This window comes from Rattus norvegicus, chromosome 4 (assembly GCF_036323735.1).
Source record: "Rattus norvegicus strain BN/NHsdMcwi chromosome 4, GRCr8, whole genome shotgun sequence".
NCBI lineage: Eukaryota > Metazoa > Chordata > Mammalia > Rodentia > Muridae > Rattus > Rattus norvegicus.
Window position 1 is genome coordinate 73,267,594 of NC_086022.1, and position 20,224 is coordinate 73,287,817.

General features: G+C 38.7%; 1 protein-coding gene and 1 long non-coding RNA gene across 9 annotated transcripts in view; one reads left to right on the forward strand and one right to left on the reverse strand.

The window, feature by feature from the left end:
* Tpk1 (thiamin pyrophosphokinase 1) overlaps positions 1-20,224 on the reverse strand; it is a 387,559-nt gene that overhangs the window by 97,469 nt on the left and 269,866 nt on the right. The window lies entirely within an intron of this gene.
* Positions 1-20,224, forward strand: part of LOC108350700 (uncharacterized) — a 43,914-nt gene that overhangs the window by 18,457 nt on the left and 5,233 nt on the right. For 2 of the 5 annotated variants that reach the window (XR_005503539.2, XR_005503541.2), the window contains 2 exons: positions 8,506-8,655; positions 9,321-9,375. This is a non-coding gene — a long non-coding RNA (uncharacterized LOC108350700). Of the gene's footprint in view, positions 1-306; positions 6,901-8,505; positions 9,376-17,158; positions 17,218-20,224 lie in introns of all 5 variants that reach the window. The other 3 variants (XR_010066146.1, XR_010066145.1, XR_005503540.2) reach the window with 3 other exon arrangements.

Consider the following 20,224-nt stretch of genomic DNA (forward strand, 5'->3'; position numbering starts at 1 on the left):
TCCATCCATGCCCCTGTTCCCAAAATACAGGCTTGGGGACTTAATTATATATGAATAAATGTGTGGGTCATAAGATTTGCCTTGTTCCTCGACTAGCTCATAATTTATTACCCTCTTTATTCTAATCTATGCCACATGGCTCATTAGTTACCTTTTCTAGTTTCGCAGTCTGACTATCTCAGAATTCAGGTGGCGGATCTTCTGTCTTTGACCATCCCGAGTTCCTTTTCTCTTCAGGACCTGCCACCTATTACTTAGTGCCTTTTTCTACTAGATCATCAGCTTTTCTTTTCTTTTTTTTGACAGGTGATACTTCCAGACAGTACCAAGAGATTCCTTCTACATAAAATGCTGCAAAGTCCACTGTTTTAAATTTAAGCTCCTCATTCACGGTGATATGTATTTCATTGTTATAGCTATAAGCAGTTTAGTCAAACAATAGGAAGATAACAAATACTGATGAAAATCAGTCATTAAACTTGAAGGTATCCATACAAACCACACACGCCAATGGCCCTTTATCCCTTTGCATTAACATTTCCAGAAATGGTTGTCTTCCTTTACTGTCTTCAACTTCCTTCTCTCTTAGTTTCATTCCAATTAAGCATCCCTCGCCTCTTCAAAAGTAGCTTTCATCAGGTAACTAACCAAAGGTCTCTGCATTTTTAATTCCAATCGTCAGCTATTTGTTCTCACATGGGTTGGTTTCTTGATAAGATTTGCCATGGATTTTCAATGTCTGAACTATCATCTTTCTTTGGTTCACAGAACATAGGTACATGTAAGTTTTTATCTTAACTCACACCTGACTGGCAAGCCCCTCTTTCTCTCTCCAAACTCCTTCATTTGCAGGACTTTGACTCTAGTCTCTTGAGTTTCAACTGGATCCTTCTCCATATCCCACCATGTATTCTGCAGCCAAATGACCTAGATGATGTCAATCCCTGGATTGGAGTACTATTATTTTCCCCAACTTCTGGTTTTCAAGGGCTAAAAATCTATTTTCTATATCCTGATCTTTCGTCTCAAGCCTACCCTACTCAGCTTTTGTTCTCTGCTTATGATTGCACCATCCTTTCAGCTGTTGGCCAAATATTTTCCTGTTTACACACAACTTATAACCCACGAGGATTCCTCCACACTGCTTGCTCAAATCTCAAGAAGATCTCCTTATCCATCAGTTTGTTCTTCACTGGGCAGTTGCCCTGAGCCTTATAAGAAATAAGCCAGACCTCACACCAGTAACTTAAGAGAGATCTACTTAGGTTTCTAAATGTGTGCCTTCCCCTTTCAAGACCTCTGGTGTGGAGAACATCAGTCACAGTTAATGAACCCTTGTTTTGAGGTAGCTAGAATTGATATGTGCATAGTGGTTAACTGAATAGGTGCTAAAATGTTTGTGGATCCAAATCCATCTCAAACAGTGCAAGTTTTGTTTTTAAATCTATAAAACTGGAATAAATGGGTAGTTATAGGGCACCAATGGTTTGATATGTAAAATCCTAACAATGGCATCTGACTGATAACAAATGTAAAGAAACATCTGCTCTTCTTTTTATTATCAAACTGAAACAGAGACACCACAAAACTGAAGATTTTTAATTTTAGAAATTTTGCTTTTCAGTTTTTGCCAAGAATATTAGAATAACATTTTCAGGGAGCAATTTGAGAAGCAGTACTTAATAACATAGTCCTAGCCAGTTAACTGAACACGACTTACAGTAAAATGAGGAGTTACACCTGAGAAACTGCCTAGACCAACCTAGCTGGTGGGCATGGCTATGGGCGAATGCCCTGATTATTAGCTGATGTAGGAGGGACTGGCCCACTGTAGACAGTATCACTCTATAAAAAGGCATATCGGGGGTGTACCTGTAAGCAGAAGCCTAGGAGCCAGCCCCAGTATCTTCCATGGTTCATGTTCAACTTCTGAGTTCTTAGTTGGAGGTAATTCGTGTGCAATAGTAAAGAGGTTGCATTTATGTTCCTGCCTTGCCTTCCTTTAATGAAGGACTGGACTCTAGAATTGTAAGGTGAAATAAACCTGTTCTTTCTGTGATTTTGTTTGGCTGCAGTGTTTTTTCACAACAGTAGACATGAAATTAGGACAAACACACAGCATATTGTTCCTTGTTCAGAATGTTTGAATGCACGAGTTTAAGTTGTGCAGAACAAGCCTTCCTGGTATAGTATCCTCACTTCCACAGCTCCTGTAGAAGATGTGCAAACCCTTGAATCAGAATGTAAATGCACTGATATCTGTGGGGTTGGTTTTTTTTTCTTTTGGTTTTGATTTTTTGTTTGTTTGGTTTTGGAGGAATGAAGGAAAGTAACTTTTGATTCACTGAGGCAAAATCATGGTAAGAATCCTGAAAGAAATATACCTTAATGTAATTTCCTCCCATTTCTGTACTGCAGAAGAGCTTATTACAAGAGGGCACAATTCAATCTAAGAGTCATATGCGTTTAAAGCAGCATGTGACATGTCATCATTCTTCATGTTTTATCTCTCTGTAGGTACACTCAGGGTGACCTGTTCACATTCAAACTCTACTTGACTGAAGGTCTATTTTCTCCTATTGCAAATATGCATATATATGCATGCATGAGTGCATGAGTGAGGCCACGTCTTTCTTTGTCACATTTCCTCTGTGGTAGTGTCTCTAACATGATATTCACTGTATTTTTTTCTTTATATTTCATACAGCTAATAAGAACTATCTATGTGAGTGATGGACAGGGTGTTGCTCTGTAAATTCTGGGGCTGAACTTGTAAGGAAAAAAAAAAGGAAAGGAAAGGACAGCTGCTCTCTTGCTTGAAGATTACTTCTTTGAGGAAGGCTGGTCACTGTGTCACAGAGACCTCAAGGGCTCTTTTGGGAGACTAATCTGTTACTTCTATATATAGACAACCGATGCCAGCTCGCCTGCTGTGTAAGTGGGCTGCATGCCACCTGTGAGTCAATGCCAGGACAAATGAGTCTCCTAAGACGCTTTGCTTGAAGAGTCAGCCAACTTCCAAATCCTGACCACAGAGAAACTTTGCAAGATAAAACATGATTAAAGTTGTTTGAGCCACAGGTTCCAAGAAACAGCAACAGTTGGCTAAAGCTCTCTAGTCTCAGCCCTGTCCAGATGCCGTGGTTTGTACTGTTTCATTTGCCTTCCGGCTGCCGTATTTGTTCCCTCCTTCTGTCTCCTTTCAGCTTTAAGTGACTAGGAGATAGAAAATTCATTATTTTAAAATTTTGTTTGAAAGAGCACATAGATTCCTTTTTAAAAAAGTAAAGGATTGGCAAGTTTAATTTTCTTTGTGTGTGTGTTTCCTAAAGGGAAAGAAAAACAAAACAACAAACAAACAAAAAAACCAAAACCAAAACAAGACACACAAAAGCTCCCAGTACCCAGAAATTATCTGAAATGATTCCTCCCTATTCATCTTTATTTGAGCTGTCAACCTGATAGTGCTAAGGTCAGAAAGAAGAAATGATCCCCACAAGGTATTTTAGATTAGACAGGTCCCACAGTCATCACGTAGAGCATATGATACCAGATGCTGCCTGTGTGTGATATACTTTATATAATTATTTAAAAGACTACATCTTAGCAAGAATTATCCACATTACAAAATTTTGCATAATGGGAAGAAAGCATTAAAATATCACACACTACCTCACTTTCTATCCAATAATCACTTAAGTTGTCTTCATTTAAATAAACAATAAATTGTGACCAAATTGGTCTTTTATATTTCATTAGGATGTTATTGTTTCAAATGAGAAAAAATCTAATCCAGACATATTTCAGAGGCAACATACAAGCGGCTGCCTCCTGTATACTATATTCAGAATTATTTACTTTCCTAATTGTTTTTCATTTGGTAAATTTTGTTTTAGTTTGCTGTTACTGATTCTCAGTAGCCTGGGAGCCTCAGAAAGATGGAAAAAAACAGGTACTTACATCATAGTGGAGTTGCCAACATATTTACAACCTTATCATTTGACAGGGAAGGTCAGAACTTTCCTGAGTTTATTCATAACCTAGCACCAGCTTTCAATTCTTTGAAAATTGCTCCTTGATACCCAGCTTCCCTGAAATCACAGAGTGGCAGCCACTCTCTTCAGGTATAAATCAGACTCTAAATAACTGATAGCATTTCCCCCTCCACACCTCCACAGGAAGCACACTGCACGTTTACTGGTGAATGCGGGCAACTCAGAAAAGCTGCACCAAGGATGTTCTTAGAGCTTAATTTCTAGAGTCATTGGTAGGAAAACAGTCTCTGAGGTTATAAAAGTAAAGGTCCCATTCTTGAGTAATGCTGGCATTTCAATAACCACTTTACTTTTATCCTCTGAATCTAAATTAATCAAATTTAGTCTCTGTGAGTCACAAAAAATCCAAGCACAACATAGTTATTTTACCCCCCCAGAATGACCAAAACATGAATGAGTTTGGCATGCTGTAACATGAGGCAACGCCATGCTGGCAAGGGAGGTGGATACACACAGAAACATTTCCAACTGGTAATTAAAAAGAGAGCTAAACCTTTTGAAAATTTATTTATTATTCTTGGATATTTTATGGATTTACATATCAAATGTTATTGGCTTTCCCCCTCTCTCACCTCCTTCTCCCTGCTTCTATGAAGGTGCTCCCACTCCCTCACACCCACTCCCACCTCAACACCCTGGCATTTGTCTACAATGGGGAAAAGCCTTCACAGGGCCTAGGGCTTCTCCTTTTATTGATGTCTGACAATGCCATCCTCTGCTACATGTGTGGCTGGAGCCAGGGGTCCCTCCATGTATACTCTTTCGTAGGTGGTTTTGTTCCTGGTATGGTAATGGTGGCTCTGGTTGGTTGATGTTGTTCTCCCTATGGGGTTGCAAACCACTTCAGCTCCTTCAGTCCTTTCTCTAACTCCTCCGTTAGGGTCCCTGTGCTCAGTCCCATGGTTAGCTGCAAGCATCCGCATCTGTATAAGTAAGGCTGTGGTAGAGTCTTTCAGGAGACATTCATATTAGGCTCCTGTCAGCATGCACTTCTTGGCATCAGCAATAGTGACTGGGTTTGGTGGCTGCATATAGGATGGATCCCAAGGTAGGGCAGTCTCTGGATGACTTTTCTTCAGTCCCTGATCCACTCTTTGTCCCTGTATTTCCTCCTGTGAGTATTTTGTTCCCCCTTCTAAGAAGGACAAATATTTTTTATTGGTTTTTTATTTATTTACATTTCAAATGTTACCCCTTTCCTGGTTTTCCCTCTGGAAAGCCCCTATTCCATCCTCCCTCCCCCTGCTTCTATGAGGGTGTTCCTCTTATCCACCCACTCCCACCTCTCCGCCCTGGCATTCCCCTACACTGGGGCATAGAGCCTTCATAGGACCACAATCATTGGACTGGGTCCCCATTGGAGAAATTAGAGAAAGGACTGAAGGAGCTGAAGGGGTTTGCAACCCCACAGGAAGAACAACAAAACCAACAAACCAGATTCCCCAGAGCTCCCAGGGACTAAACCACCAACCAAAGAGCAAAATCTTTTGAATTTTCCCCATGAAAGAGCACTGTTTCTTCACTGCAGAAGTCATTAGGGAAAAGACCTTGGGAAGTCTTTTTCTTACCGTTAGTGACATTATTTAAAATATTTACAGTCGTGGTTATCAAACACTTCTGATTGTATATACTTGAGATGAGATGGTATACTTGAGAAAAGGTTAAAAAAAAGTGTTAGGCAAAATAGCAATCTTTAATTTAAAGATTATCTGTATGAAAATTTAGATAGTTTTCCATTTAGTTTTGTATCTTAGGGACAGATAATACAATTTTGTTAGCAGTAACAAGGTGACAATTTGTTAACAATATTGTGATTTGACTTCAATTTCTTAATTAATCTATCATCTTATTGTTGGCATCAATTAGGAGAATTAATTAAGAGAATCAGCTTTTTGTACTGAGAACCCAGGTAGACTTGATATTTGGCTACTGGGCTGAATGATTTTGCATAATAAAACTCCTTCTATCAATTATTTTATTGTTTCTTAACATGGATGTGATCTAATGGTGCAGTGAGTGGACTGAATAAGTAGCTCGCATAAAGCACTTATCAATATTATTTTGTTCTGTACACTAACAACAGAGACAGCTCTAGTGGGGGAAACAGTAATATCAAGTCAAAGGCAATTGCTGACGCATCATACCACATGACTGAAGCTTCACAGTGAGGCACTGGGAGGTTTTAGTTTTTATTCTCTTCCTTTAGAAAAAAAAAGGTGCATGTGGAAAGGAACCCTTGTGAATTTTTGTGAGTAGCATAGACTTCATGGGTCTCCTTAGAAGTCTATGTAAGGCCTCATTTCACAAGGGTAAAAAAAAAAAAAACTGAGGATCACGGCCAGGATTTCATTATAGAGGACAGAGTTCCCATTAAGGGTATGTCCACAGCTTCCTACCAAGTCTTTTAAGTCAAGGATTCTTCTGGGAAAGAATAAAAGAAGAAAAAAATAGAGTAAAGATACTCAAACTAATGAACTAAAACCTTTTTTGATTCACCCCAAACGTACAGGCTGTGGGGAGTCATCCTGCCTTTTCCCATTAATGACTAAACTCTCTAATCCTTGAAATAACTTTGAACATGTGACCTGCAAAGCAACAGGTCATTCTTTTGTTCAGTGACCTCTCTCTCATGGCCACCAGCTCAGGACAAATGGCGAAGGCTGAAATTAGCCTGTCCTCACAGGATAAGCACTGCTCAGGGAAGCGAGGGTCTGAACACAACTGGAGATGCAGGAGCTAAAGAACACGCAAGTGGGAGAGCCGTGTCTGGATGGAAAGGACTGATTTCCAGAGATGCTACCTCAAAGAAGATGAAACCCAAGGAAAGGAAACGGAAAGCATGAGGGTACTGTAATGCTTTGTTGGTGGAGGATGGAGCTCCTTCCCAAGGATTCTAGTGAACTGTGTAGAAAACCTACCCAACTGCCTTTGTGATGAGGGGGCAAAGTGGCTCAGTCTTGGTAAAGTTTACACCCTTGGAAGTCACCAGCAAATGGGGAAGATGGTGTGTGTTGGGGAGAACTATCATGAAGAGTCAGGATGCTTTCAAGGGACCAAGTCCCTCATGTAACTATGGCTGTGAGTAGATTAAAAACTGAGAGAAGAAGCTGGGGAATGAATGCTAGGATCAAGAGGAAGCTGCACAGGAGTGACCTACTCTAGACTGCTCAGAAAAGACAGGGAGGGATGTTATCCATACTGGGGGTCCTCAGAATGATTGGTGATTACAATATTCTAACACAAGAGCTATGAAGAAATATATACAATTCAGTTGTTTAGGTTTTGGTGTGTGTTATGTATATGTGCACATATTTATCTTTACATACATATGAAGGTCAAAGGTTCACTTCTGGTATCTTCTTCTATCTCATACTACCATATACTTTGATATAGGATCTCTTACCTCTCACTGAATTGTAGATAGATGATTCAGACATATCAGATGGCTACTGAGTCCCTTCTATCTGCCTATGTCTGCTCCTTTAGTCCTTATAGTTACATTTCAGGCTCAGCTTTGACATAGGAGATGGGGGGTCCAACTCAGGTCATTATGCTTGCACAGAAGGTGTGTTACGAACTGAACTACTTTGATAGCCCTGCCATTCAGGATTAACAGAAGGGCAGCCTCAATTATTACAAAGAGCAGCAAGAGTGGAGTTGTAGACATGAGCCACTCAAACCCTCCAAAATGTTGGCAGTAATTACTATACAAAGAATCTGTGTTCACAGGAGCAAGATAAAGGGTTGTTATCAAAGTATTGTTTAATTTATATAATCAAAACAAACTAGCCAACAGAAAGTTACAATTTCTTGTCCAATCTCTGGCTATAAGCTAAAGTGGAAATGTAAGGGTTCTTTGAAAAGTCAGTTGTGTTGGATGGTATTTTGCTGGGGCAAACATGTGAAAGAGTGTTTTCCTGGAGTGGACGCAGGTGACAGAGTAAGGCAGACTCCTGTTGATTGGTGAAGCAGACACAGAAAAGGGGATGTTCTGCTAAAGCAAGCACATGAAAGAACATGTGATAAAGGATTCTTTGCTAACTACATGCAGGTATTGGTCCACCTTATATTCTGCAGTTGAGCTGCATTTGTTAGAACTCCATAGAGAGAAATGAACCAAAAAATTTCTAATGGCATGCTGTGGCTTGATGCAGTTTCTTGCCACTTTGTGGACTCAGGCTGATTGGCAGAGTGATGTCAGTTGAGGCATGCACATACTGAGGCAAGACATATATCGAATCAAGACCAGTGGAGGACACTTGATATTTGCAGGTATAAATAGGATTCAACAGACAGTAAACGGGGCTGGGCTAGGCTTGCTTAGAGAGCTAGCTGTACAATGCTTGTGGGTCGGTCTTCACTAAAGGAGGCACAGCTGGGAACTCTTGGCATTTCTCCTGGCCCTTCCTGCTGACTCCAGCCAAGACTGAAGCCTGGCTGTCTCTTCTAGGTCATGTCAATGCTGTAGCTAACTGCACTTTACAGAACTGGACTGCTGGTGTTTACAACCGGATGGAGCTGCTGCTGCTAACCTGTGAACTGAACTGCCAATTTCCAGACAACACAGATGGGAGCTGTTCCTAAGAACCTTTCTAAACAGGTCCACTTCCCATGTATCCTTTCTTTCTCATTATCTCTGTTGGGTGATGGGCTAAAAAGGAGGTTAAAACATTTAAGAACCATCATTAAAAACAGGTTTTGAAAAAAATTAAAGTTATAATAAGCCAGTTCTTAAAATTGGAAACTAGTCTCTGACAAGATGGGTCTTTAGGAGGAAGGACACTGCAGGAGCCTCCCAAGTATATACTTGTCTTGCTCTAAATATGTTAGGGTGACTTCCTATGGTTCTCATGTGGAACATGTCTTAACAGAAAGAGGTTCCCAGATATTTAATAGACATGAACAATGAAGATTTGGAATATACAACAATATCCTAGCCTCCCTGTCAGACTGTGGTTGTGGGTGGAGATAAATAAAAAAATAGATTCTTGGACTTGGTCTATCTCATTCTAGTGTCATGATTCCATAGGGCATCTAATACTTCAGTGTGAAACCAAAATGGTCATATTTGATAGTTTTTCTAACTATATTCTTATATTAATTTGCCACATATGGGATAAAAAGTAGAATAGGGCAAAAGAATTACCTTGAACTGTTTAGATATTGTGAAGATTTGTGAAAATTCCCACAGATTATCACAATAGACCAAAGAGGCTCCACAATAGTGTAGTATTTTTGCTAAAGGAGGCATTTTCTGTTTTCCAGAGTCCATGGCAATGGTCTACAGCAACTAAAGGGGTTGATATATAAATCCTTCTATGTAAGTTTTTTATATATAGTTATATATGACTATATAAGCTTTCTAGGCTTTGTGTTCACATGTTTCCATTTTTCTCCAATTATTTTGAACTATATGAAGGAGATATGGCTTGAGGCAATCTTCAAAATTCTATGTAGAAAACAATAGTCTACTACAGTTTGGTACTGAAGTGACCATGTAAAGCTATTCCACTAGGTCCTTCGATGGTCTGGAATTATTATATAAACATAAAAGAGTCTATTATACTTGAATAAGCAGAAGGGAAACATAAAAATATGCATCTGAAGAATTCAGGGATGACAACAACTTCTACAGAACAGAACAGAGTCCCAGTTGCTGTAGGATCAAAAACTTGGTTTTCAACTTGTTATTCTGACTTGTTGGACATATTGCAAAAGAAATGTTACATGGCATCATGAAACTTTGATATATTTAATAGTTCTATTCTCTGCAATGATATCAGCTTCTTTTAAAAAGTAAAGTAGCGTGTTTTTTCATCTTATTTATACAATAAAATTTGTTGGCAAGGCTAGAAGACTCTAGGAAAGAATTCAGACTATGAAAAATGTACAAAACAATCTCATTGAAGAGAATAATGAAAAGTATGACAACGCAATTTGGGAAGGAAGAATAGCCATGATGAGCCCATGACAAAAGCACATACAAGTACATACGATTTCTAGCTGGTACAGCTGTTTCCTCATTTGGGTACTGTTAAGATTTTTCTTTATTTATTATTTATTTTTCCAATTAACAATTTTAGTACCCCTGCATACACATTTTGGAATTAAATGAATGGCAGGTGTGAAAAGCCAAATTCAACTGATTGATCCATACAAAGGAGTAGTGTTGAAGATAATAATTTTAAGTCATGACATCATTAATAGAGATGCAAGTATACCAATATTAGAAACATAAGCATACAATATATAGAAATATTAAAAACATGTGTATTCTCATAGACTAGCAGATACGTATATGCTTTTTGCCTGAGCTGACTAAGGCACTGCAGTTGTAATTAGCACATAGTTCTTGTTTTCTCACAGTGTGCTCCAATGAGAGGGAGAGAATGCTAGGGAAACATGACTGATTCTAATGTACTGATAGGGGATACACAAAATGAGTTTAGTTCATCTTGTAGTAGAAAGAGCACACACACACACACACACACACACACACACACACACAGAGAGAGAGAGAGAGAGAGAGAGAGAGAGAGAGAGAGAGAGAGAGAGAGAATTACTTACTTATGAGGTTAAGCCAAAAGCCAAGCATAATTTGAACAGGCAAGTAAAAACAATAGTGTTGGGTTATGGGTCAAAGTACTATATATACAATATCAGACAGATTAGAGCATGCAACTACATTTCACACGACAGAAAGGTGAATAAAATCCAAGTTCAAGATGTAAATACTTGAAATCAGCCCCCTTTCCTTCAGTGTTTGGTGTATACAAAAACATTCTTCCAAAAAGTGGAGGAAGTGAAAAAGAGGAGGGGAAAGAGAAGTGAGGGGAAGAAAGAAGGGAGGGAATAAGATGTGCTTCATGGTGGATAAATAGATTTTATCACTTAGTAGATAAAGCATTTTTTATAATAAGTCTATAGACTCATGTTCCATGGAACCAAAGTAAAAGCAGGGCAGGTGTGATAACTACCTATAAACCTAGGGTTTGGGGGAAGAGACCGGAGATCTCTGAGAGAGTTGGCTGGTTAGACTAGCTAGGCTCAGTGGGTTCTAGGTTCAGCTGGAGACCCTGTGATAATAAGTGAAGTGGAAAGCAAGCATGGAAGACAGGAAAATTAGGTCTCAACATGTACATGTACACAAATGTACCTGCACATACACATGTGGCTGCATATATGTAAACATGTATAACACATTATAGGCATACCATGCACACATAAACTGTCATTAGGGGAAGAACATATGGATGAAGTATGTGCTTCTGTTGAACAAATCAGCATATGCTAGCTGAATTTAAGGAACTCTAACAAATTATTGTTTGTTAATAATTAATGGGAAGCTAGGTGATGGGATTGGAGTCATAAATGAGAATTATACTATCAGATCAAAATAATCTGAATTTTTAAAGTTGTTCTGAAAATAGGCCCAGTAAAGAGTACAATTAGACATAAATTCATTAGGATAAAGGTAATAGCATTTAAACAAAACAAACATAAATTTTTTCTCAAATATAATTGGAAATAAATGAGCAGAGAAAAGTTCATACAAATCACATTAAGGATAATGGATTGTGTTACTAATTGATAAACTGTTTCCCCCAACACAGAAGCATAAAGGCCAACTACTCAAAATGAAAGATGGGCAGTTCATAGAACAAGGAACATAAACAGCCTTTAGTGTGCTCGGCCTCAGTTATAAGAACATGAAGGCACATTCAAACCACACCGGGACATTCTCTCTTCTAATCTATTTGGCTGGTTACACTGAGGGTCAACAGGTACCTGTTTGTAGCTTATCAATCTCTTTGTGTAACACTTACTGTGGGGCATTTGGAAGTCACCCTTAGTCCTGCCTCAGTTCTAGGGAAAATAAAAATGGCTGTTCATTAGAGCTGAAAAAGTCCCTTCACTGAACATTGGCAAAAATACAAAAGGACAATACAAGACTATTCATTGTAGTCAAAGTGATCAAAGAACTGAGGCAAGCCTGAGAGATTGTAGGATCAATGGGGTATATTAGAGAGATCAGAAATAATTCACACTCAGATGCATGACCGATTATGACTGACTTGACAACAAAACATGTAACAGAGGGAGGAGACTTTTGAAAAACAACTGTCACAAAATAATTGAAATTATGCATGCAAATCATATTTTAATTTATAGTCCTCACAGTGACAAAATTAAGTCAAAAGTACGACATAAAATACAAGACCATAAAATTTATAAAGCAAACCTAAATTAAAATTCTGAACCACTGGACTACACAAGAGATTCTCAGTACAATGTTGCAACCTTGGTCCACTGTAGAACAGATGGGTAAATCAGGCTTTATAAAAATGAAATATTCTGTCCTCTGGGATGTCATTTCTTTCTAGTTATGAACAGGAAGAATAAATACAAGCAAATAAAAACTACCTTTTCCTACTAAATCAAGTTAGTAACAACAAAAATCTTCCTTAATGCCTCAATTATGGACTATTTCTTTTTAAAATGATTTTTGTAAAATTTGGGAATCACATACATTAGTATTTATTTGTTGTTGTTTACATCATTTTCATGTCTCTATTTTCCCCATTCTCCTCCCATGGTCCTTGACAAACTCTGTCTCAAGTAAAAGATGTTTCTTCTTTAATTGCTAGTATATAAAACCTACTGAGGACTCAGTTTATTAAGGGCAGTTTTAGTTTTCTGTTGCTGACAAAGCATCATGGCTAACAGCAGCTTGGGGAAGAAGGTGTTTATTTTATCTTTCTATTTTCATGTCATGCTACATCACTGAGGGAAGTCAGAGCAGGAATTGAAGGCAGAACTAAAGCTGAATCCATGGAGGGGCGCTGCTCACTGCACAACTCAGCCTCCTTCCTTACATAACCAAGCACCACCTACTCAGAAATGGCACTGCCCATTGTGTGCTGCACCCTTTCACATTAACTGTTAATCAGGACAACACTCACAGATTTGCCTACAGGAAAGCCTTATGGAGATATTTTCTTAACTGAGTTCACTCTTTCCAGATATTTCTAGATTTGTGCCAAGTTGACAAACCTGAATAAGCAAAGACCCTTTAGCCTCAGCCAATGGTCATGATGAAAGGACACCAGTGGCAATTTGAATATTCCCCTGTTGGCCAATGGAAAAGTCCTTTGAACAACAATAAAGACACTAGAACAACTAAATGCTATACTTCACATAAGCTTAAATTCAGGAGATTGGGAAAAATTTCCAATGAATGGAAGCTTAAGTTTTCTGAGAAATCATCTTATTGTTTTGAAAAAAAAATCTTGTAAGTAAATGGGGAATCAGCAATGTTTCCTGCCTTTAGCAAAACTAGTTGTCAAAAACGAATTACCTCCTGAAACTAAGAAAAGCTTCATTGTGTGACAGTATGTGGGAGAGTTAGGTGATAAGAATGGTAGAATTTAGAGTTTGGGTTGGGCAGTGGAACAGATTCATAGATGTCAACAACTGCCATCAATGGCTATGGAATGGCAACAAGAACAAAGGGGACAGACATCATGATGCAATGCCATCTAATTCAGAAGCATGCCCTGCCCCCTGTAAATACTTGAACTGTCCTGATCACAGCTTAAAATCGACTACCCATTGGGAACATAATTGGTCTCTGGACATTATTAAACGATACTGTGTCATGTAAACAGTTTAAATTGTAAAAAACCTCCACAGAACAACTGACACAAGAAATAATAGTGTAATGAACACAAAGAAGTCAAAGAAAAGGTAAAAACGGAGAATGAGTTCATGTAGAACAAACAGACAAGAACAAACAGCCCCCTTAAAGTGTCCTCCACTGGCCAGTTGCTATACATGATTCTCTCTTCATCTCTAGTCAAATAAAAATGGCAAAACGTTTTAAAACAGTAGGGCAAATATAAACAATTTTTGTTACTAAATATTGATTTTTAAACTTAAGCTTGATAACAGGAATGTGTTTATGGTTTTAAAAGTACATTTCTTTTTTTTTTCTTTTTTCTTTTTTTCGGAGCTGGGGACCAAACCCAGGGCCTTGCGCTCGCTAGGCAAGCGCTCTACCGCTGAGCTAAATCCCCAGCCCCACATTTCTTTTTGAGCCATGTAAAAGGTGTCTTTCAATCGGAGCCACGCTGGACTCACCTCAAATTCCTAGTACTTTAGAGGTCCAGGCAGGAAGATCACAAGTTCAGGGCAAGTCGAGGTTTGAAAGTGAGACACTGTATAAAAAAAATTAGCCAACTGATAATGTATAAAAAGTCTAGAAATCTAGGTCAATGATAAACCTGATTAAGCCTTAGGCTTAAACAGAATACCAAAAAAAAAAAAAAGTCATGAGAAATATGAATAAAGTATATATATACTGAAAATATAAAACATAAAGTGAAAATATGAGACAGAGACTATGTACAATATAATAAATAGTATATTAGGGTGCCTTTGCATGTGTGTATAAAGGTCAGAAGGCAATCTTGATGCTGTTCCTCACCTCCCCTTTGGAAACCACCTATCCATCCTCCCCCATCCGCCCCACTTACTTCTATGAGGGTGGTCTCCCATCCACCCAGCCACTCTTGAAGATGCCCCACCCTGGCATTGCCCTACACAGGGGAATGCTGTTGTAAAAACAAAAAATAAAACAGTCTTTTACCCCACTAGAGGTCTGGTACAGCAGTGTCCCAAGATACCTGCTAGATCTCTACATTCTTAGTCAGCCAAGCCTCTCACCCACGTTGCTCCATCCCATATCACACTGCTGACGGCCTCTCTCTGAGCCTGGCAGCAATTTCTCTACCTATCTAGTTCCCAAGGCAGGTTTCCATGCCAGAAACACACATACCAATTCTGCGGGGACCCAGTGTCTCCAGCTGCCGCACACTTTTCCTACTCTCAAACTGTCACATATAACACAATAACCTTTGGCCCAATTGATAAGATATAATTGCCCACCTAAACATACAAAGACCAGTGCACATCTATCCCTTAAGAACATTAATAACAACCTGTAAATACACAGAGTGGAATCTTAACATCAGCTTCCATTTTCTCTCCGCCATGGCTACTCTCTCTGTCCCTCCTGTCTCTTCCTCTTTCTGTTCCAGTCTCCTCCTCTTCCTTCAAACTTTTCTCCCATCTAGCCTTCCTTCTCATTCAATGACAGGCCTCCTTCATTGAGGGTGTACCTGCCCTCACCTGTGTTTTACAAATTAAATGGGGAGAAGGTTCTGGGGAAGTGAGTCCTGAGTAAGTGACTAGGCAGTCATCCTTGGGGCAGTGGAATTAGCATCAAAATACAGATAACTCCAGGGTAAACCACAAAGGGGGAATCTAGCCTTCCCAGGACCAAGGGCCTCTCTTCCCACTGATGCCAGACAATGCCATTCTTTGCTAGATATGCAGGGTTTGGTGTCTGTATATGGGATCCAGGTGGGACAGTGTACTCTGGTTGGTGGTTTAATCCCTGGGAGTCCTGGGGGGTTTGGTTGGTTTATATTGATGCCCTTCCTATGGGGTTGCAAACCCCTTCAGCTCCTTCAGTCCTTTCTCTAAGTACTACATTGGGTTCCTTATGCTCAGTACAATGGTTGACTGAGAGCATCAACCTCTGTATTTGTCAGGCTCTGTCAGAGCCTCTCAGGAGACAGCTCTCACAAGCTCCTGTCAGCAAGCACTTCTTTGCGTCACCAATAGTGTCTGGGTTTGGTGTCTATATATAGGTGGGGCAGTTTTGCATGGCCTTTCCTTCAGTCTCCAAACCACACTTAGTCACCATATTTCCTTTAGATAAGAGTAATTCTGGGTTAAAAATTTGGAAATGAGTTGGTGGCTCTATCCTCTAACCAGCAGCCTTGCCTAACCTCTGGCTATGGTCTCTACAGGTCCTCCCTCCCCTTTGTTGGGTATTTCAGCTAATCTTATCCCGACTGGGTCCTGGGAGCCTCTTGCTTTCCTGGCACCTGGAACTTTCTGGTGGCTACCCCCAGTTCCCCATCCCTCATTGCTATACACCTCTGTTCAAATTCCCGACCCTCAGTATATCATCATAGTCTCCTCCCATACCTGGTCCTGCCCCCCTCTTCTCTTCCTCTCATGTCCCTCTCACACTCTACCTACCTGCACAGACACATCCAAATTATGGTCTTCCTTCTCCTTGAGCTTCAAATGGCCTATGAATTGTATCTTGGGTATTCGGAACTTTTGGGCTAATATCCACTTATCAGTGAGTGGATACTATGTGTGTTCTTTTGTGACTGAGTAATCTCACTCAGGATGATATTTTCTAGTTCTACACACTTGTGTAAGAATTTCATGAAGTCATTGTTTTTGATAGCTGAGTTGTACTCCTTTGTGTAAATGTACCACATTTTCTGTATCCATTCCTCTGTTGAAGGACATCTGGTTTCTTTCCAGTTTCTGCCTATTATAAATAAGGCTGCTATGAATATAGTGGAGCATATGTACTTGCTATGTGTTGGAGTGCTTTTGGGTATATGCCCAAGAGTTGTATAACTGGGTCCTCAGGTAGTACTGTGTCCAATTTTCTGAGGAACTGCCAAACTGATTTCCAGAGTGGTTGAATCTGTTTGCAATCCCATCAACAATGGAGCAATGTTCCTCTTTCTCCACATCTTCACCAGCATCTGCCACCACCTGAGTTTTGATCTTCCCTGTTAGACCTGTGTGAGGTGGAATCTTAGTGTTGTTTTGATTTGCATTTCCCTGATGACTAAGGATGCTGAACATTTCTTTAGGTACTTCTCAGCTATTCAATATTCCTCAGTTGAGACTTATTTATTTACCTATGTACCCCACTTTTTAATAGGATTATTTGATTCTCTGAAGTCTAACTTCTTGAGTTCTTTGTATATGTTAGATATTAGTCCTCTATCAAATGCAGAATTGGTAAAGACCTTTTCCCAATCTGTTGGTTGCTGTTCTGTCCTATTGACAGTGTCCTCTGCCTTACAGAGGCTTTGCAACTTTATGAGGTTCCATTTGCTGATTCTTGATTTTAGAGGATAAGCCATTAGTGTTCTGTTCAGGAAAATTTACCCAGTGCCCATGTGTTCTAGGCTCTTACCCACTTTTTCTTCTATTGGTTTCAGCATATTTGGTTTTATCTGGAGCGTCTTGATCTACTTGAACTTGACCTTTGTACAAGGAGGTAAGAGTGGATCTATTTGCATTCTTCTATATGCTGACCTCCAGTTGAACCTGTACCATTTGTTGAAAATACTGGCTTTTGTTCAATTGGATAGTTTTAGCTACTTTGTCAAGATCAAATGACCATAGGTGTGTGGGTTTATTTCTGGGTCTTCAATTCTATTCCATTGATCAACCTGCCTGTCTCTGTATCAATACCACAATGTTTTTTTAATCATGATTATCCTGTAATAGAGCTTGGGTTAAGAGATGGTGATTCTTCCAGAAGTTGTTTTATTGTTGAGAATAGTTTTTACTATCCTGGGTTTCTTGTTGTTCCAAATGAATCTGCAAATTGCCCTTTCTAACTCTATGAAGAACTAAGTGGGCATTTTGATGGGGATTGCATTGAAATTGAATCTGTAGATTGCTTTCAGCAAGATGGCCATTTTTACTATGTTAATCCTGCCAACCCATGTGCATGGGAGATCTTTCCATCTTCTGAGATCTTCAATTTATTTCTTCAGAGACTTGGAGTTCTTGTCATACAGCTCTTTCATTTGCTTGGTTAGAGTAACACCAAGGTTTTTTATTTATTTATTTATTTTTTGTTTTTGTTTTTTTTCCTTTTTTTGTGACTATTGGAAAGGATGTCTTTCCGTAACTTCTTTCTCAGCCTGTTTATCTTTTGAGTGGAGGAAGGCTACTGATCTGTTTGAGTTAATTTCATACCCAGTCACTTTGCTGACATTGTTTATCAGTATAGGAGTTCTGGCAGATTTTGGAGGTCACTTAAGTATATTATCATATAGTCTGTAAATAGTGATATGTTGACTTCTTCCTTTCTAAATTGTATCCCTTTGACCTCCTTTTGTTGTCTAATAGCTCTGCCTGATTTAACTTTGGTACCTGGCTTATAGGACTTAAAGTACTATATTGACTAGGTAGTGAGAGAGTGAGCAGTCATGTCTAGTCCCTGATTTTAATGGGATTGCTTCAAGTTTCTCTCCATTTAGTGTGATGTTGGCTACTGGTTTTGCTGTATATTGCTTTTTCTATGTTTACATATGGGCCTTGAATTCCTGATCTTTCCAAGACTTTTAACATGAAAGGATGTTGAATTTTGTTAAATACTTTCAAAGCATCTAATGAAATGATCATGTGTTTTTTTTTTCTTTGAGTTTGTTTACATGGTGGATTAAAATGAGGATTTCTATATATTGAACCATCCCTTTATCCCTGGGATGAAGCCTACTTGATCATGGTGAATGTTCATTTTTGTGTGTTCTTAAATTCAGTTTGTTGAGAATTTTATTGAGTATTTTTGCATCGATATTTATAAGAAAAAGTGGTCTGAAGTTCTCTTTCTCTGTTGAGACTATGTGCAGTTTAGGTACAATCATAATTGTGGCCTCATAGAATGAATTGGGTAATGTTCCTTCTGTTTCTATTTTATGAAATAGTTTGAATAGTATTGTTATTAGTTCTTCTTTGGAAGTCTGATAGAATTCTGCTTTTTTTTTTTTTTTTTTTTTTTTTGGTTGGGAGAGTTTTAATGACTGCGTCTATTTCTTTAGAGGCTAAGGCATTGTTTAGATGTTTTTTCTGATCCTTAATCTTTGGTACCTGGTATCTGTCTAGAAAATTGTCTATTTCATCCAGATTTTCAACTTTTGTTGAGTATAGCCTTTTGTATTAGGCTCTAATGATTTTTTGAATTTCCTTGATTTCTGTTGTTATTCCCTTTTCATTTCTAATTTTCTTAATTTCTCTGCCCTCTGCTTAGTCTTGCTAAAGGTTTATCTATCTTGTTGATTTTCTCAAAGAACCAGCTCCTGGTTTTGTTGATTTTTTTTGTACAATGTTTTTGTTTGTTTGTTTCTACTTGGTTGATTTTACCTCTGAGTTTGATTATTTCCTGCCATGTATGGCTCTTGAGTGTATTTGCTTTTTTTGTTCTAGAGCTTTCAGGTGTGCTGTCAAGCTTCTGCTGTATGCTCGCTCCAGTTTATTTTTGGAAGCACTCAGAGGTGTGAGTTTTCTTCTTAGCACTGCTTTCATTGTGGCCCATAAGTTTGGGTATGTTGTGCCTTCATTTTCATTAAATTCTAAAAAGTCTTTAATTTCTATCTTTATTTCTTCCTTGACCAAGCTATCATTGAGTAGAGTGTTGTTCAGCTTCCATGTACATGTGGGCTTTCTGTCGTTTTTATTGGTATTGAAGACCAGCTTTAGTCCATGGTGATGTGATAGAATGTATGGGATTATTTCAATTTTTTTGGATCTGTTGAGGCCTGTTTTGTGACCGATTACAAGGTTTGTTTTGGAGAAAGTACCATGAAGTGCTGAGAAGGTATATTCTTTTGTTTTAGGATGAAATATTTTATAGATATCTGCTAAATCCACTTTGTTCATAACTATTGTTAGTTTCACTGTGTGTTTACTTTCTGTTTCCACGATCTGTCTAGTCATAATATTGGGGTACTGTAATCTCCCACGATTACTGTGTGAGGTGACATGTGTGCTTTGAGCTTTGGTAAAGTTTCTTTTATGAATGTGGACACCCTTGCAATTCGAGCTTAGATGTTCAGAATTGAGAGTTTATCTTGGTAGATTTTTTCCTTTGATGAGCATGAAGTGCCATTCTTTTTTGATAACTTTGGTGGAAAGTTGATTTTATTCGATATTAGAATGGCTACTCCAGCTTGTTTCTTGTGACCATTTGTTTGGATAATTTTTTTCCAGCCTTATACTCTGAGGAAATGTCTGTCTTTGTCACTGAGGTGTGTTTCCTCTATGCAGCAAAATGCTGGGTCTGGTTCATGTATCCAGTTTGTTTGTCTATTCTTTTTATTGGGAAGTTGAGTCCAATGATGTTAGGGGATATTAAGGAGGCGCTACTGTTAGTTCTTGTTTTTTTGTTGTTAGAGGTGGAGTTATGTTTGTGTAGCTGTGTCCTTTTGAATTTGTTGAAAGATTACTTTCTTGCTTTTCCTAGGGTATAGTTTCTCTCCTTTCATTGTAGTTTT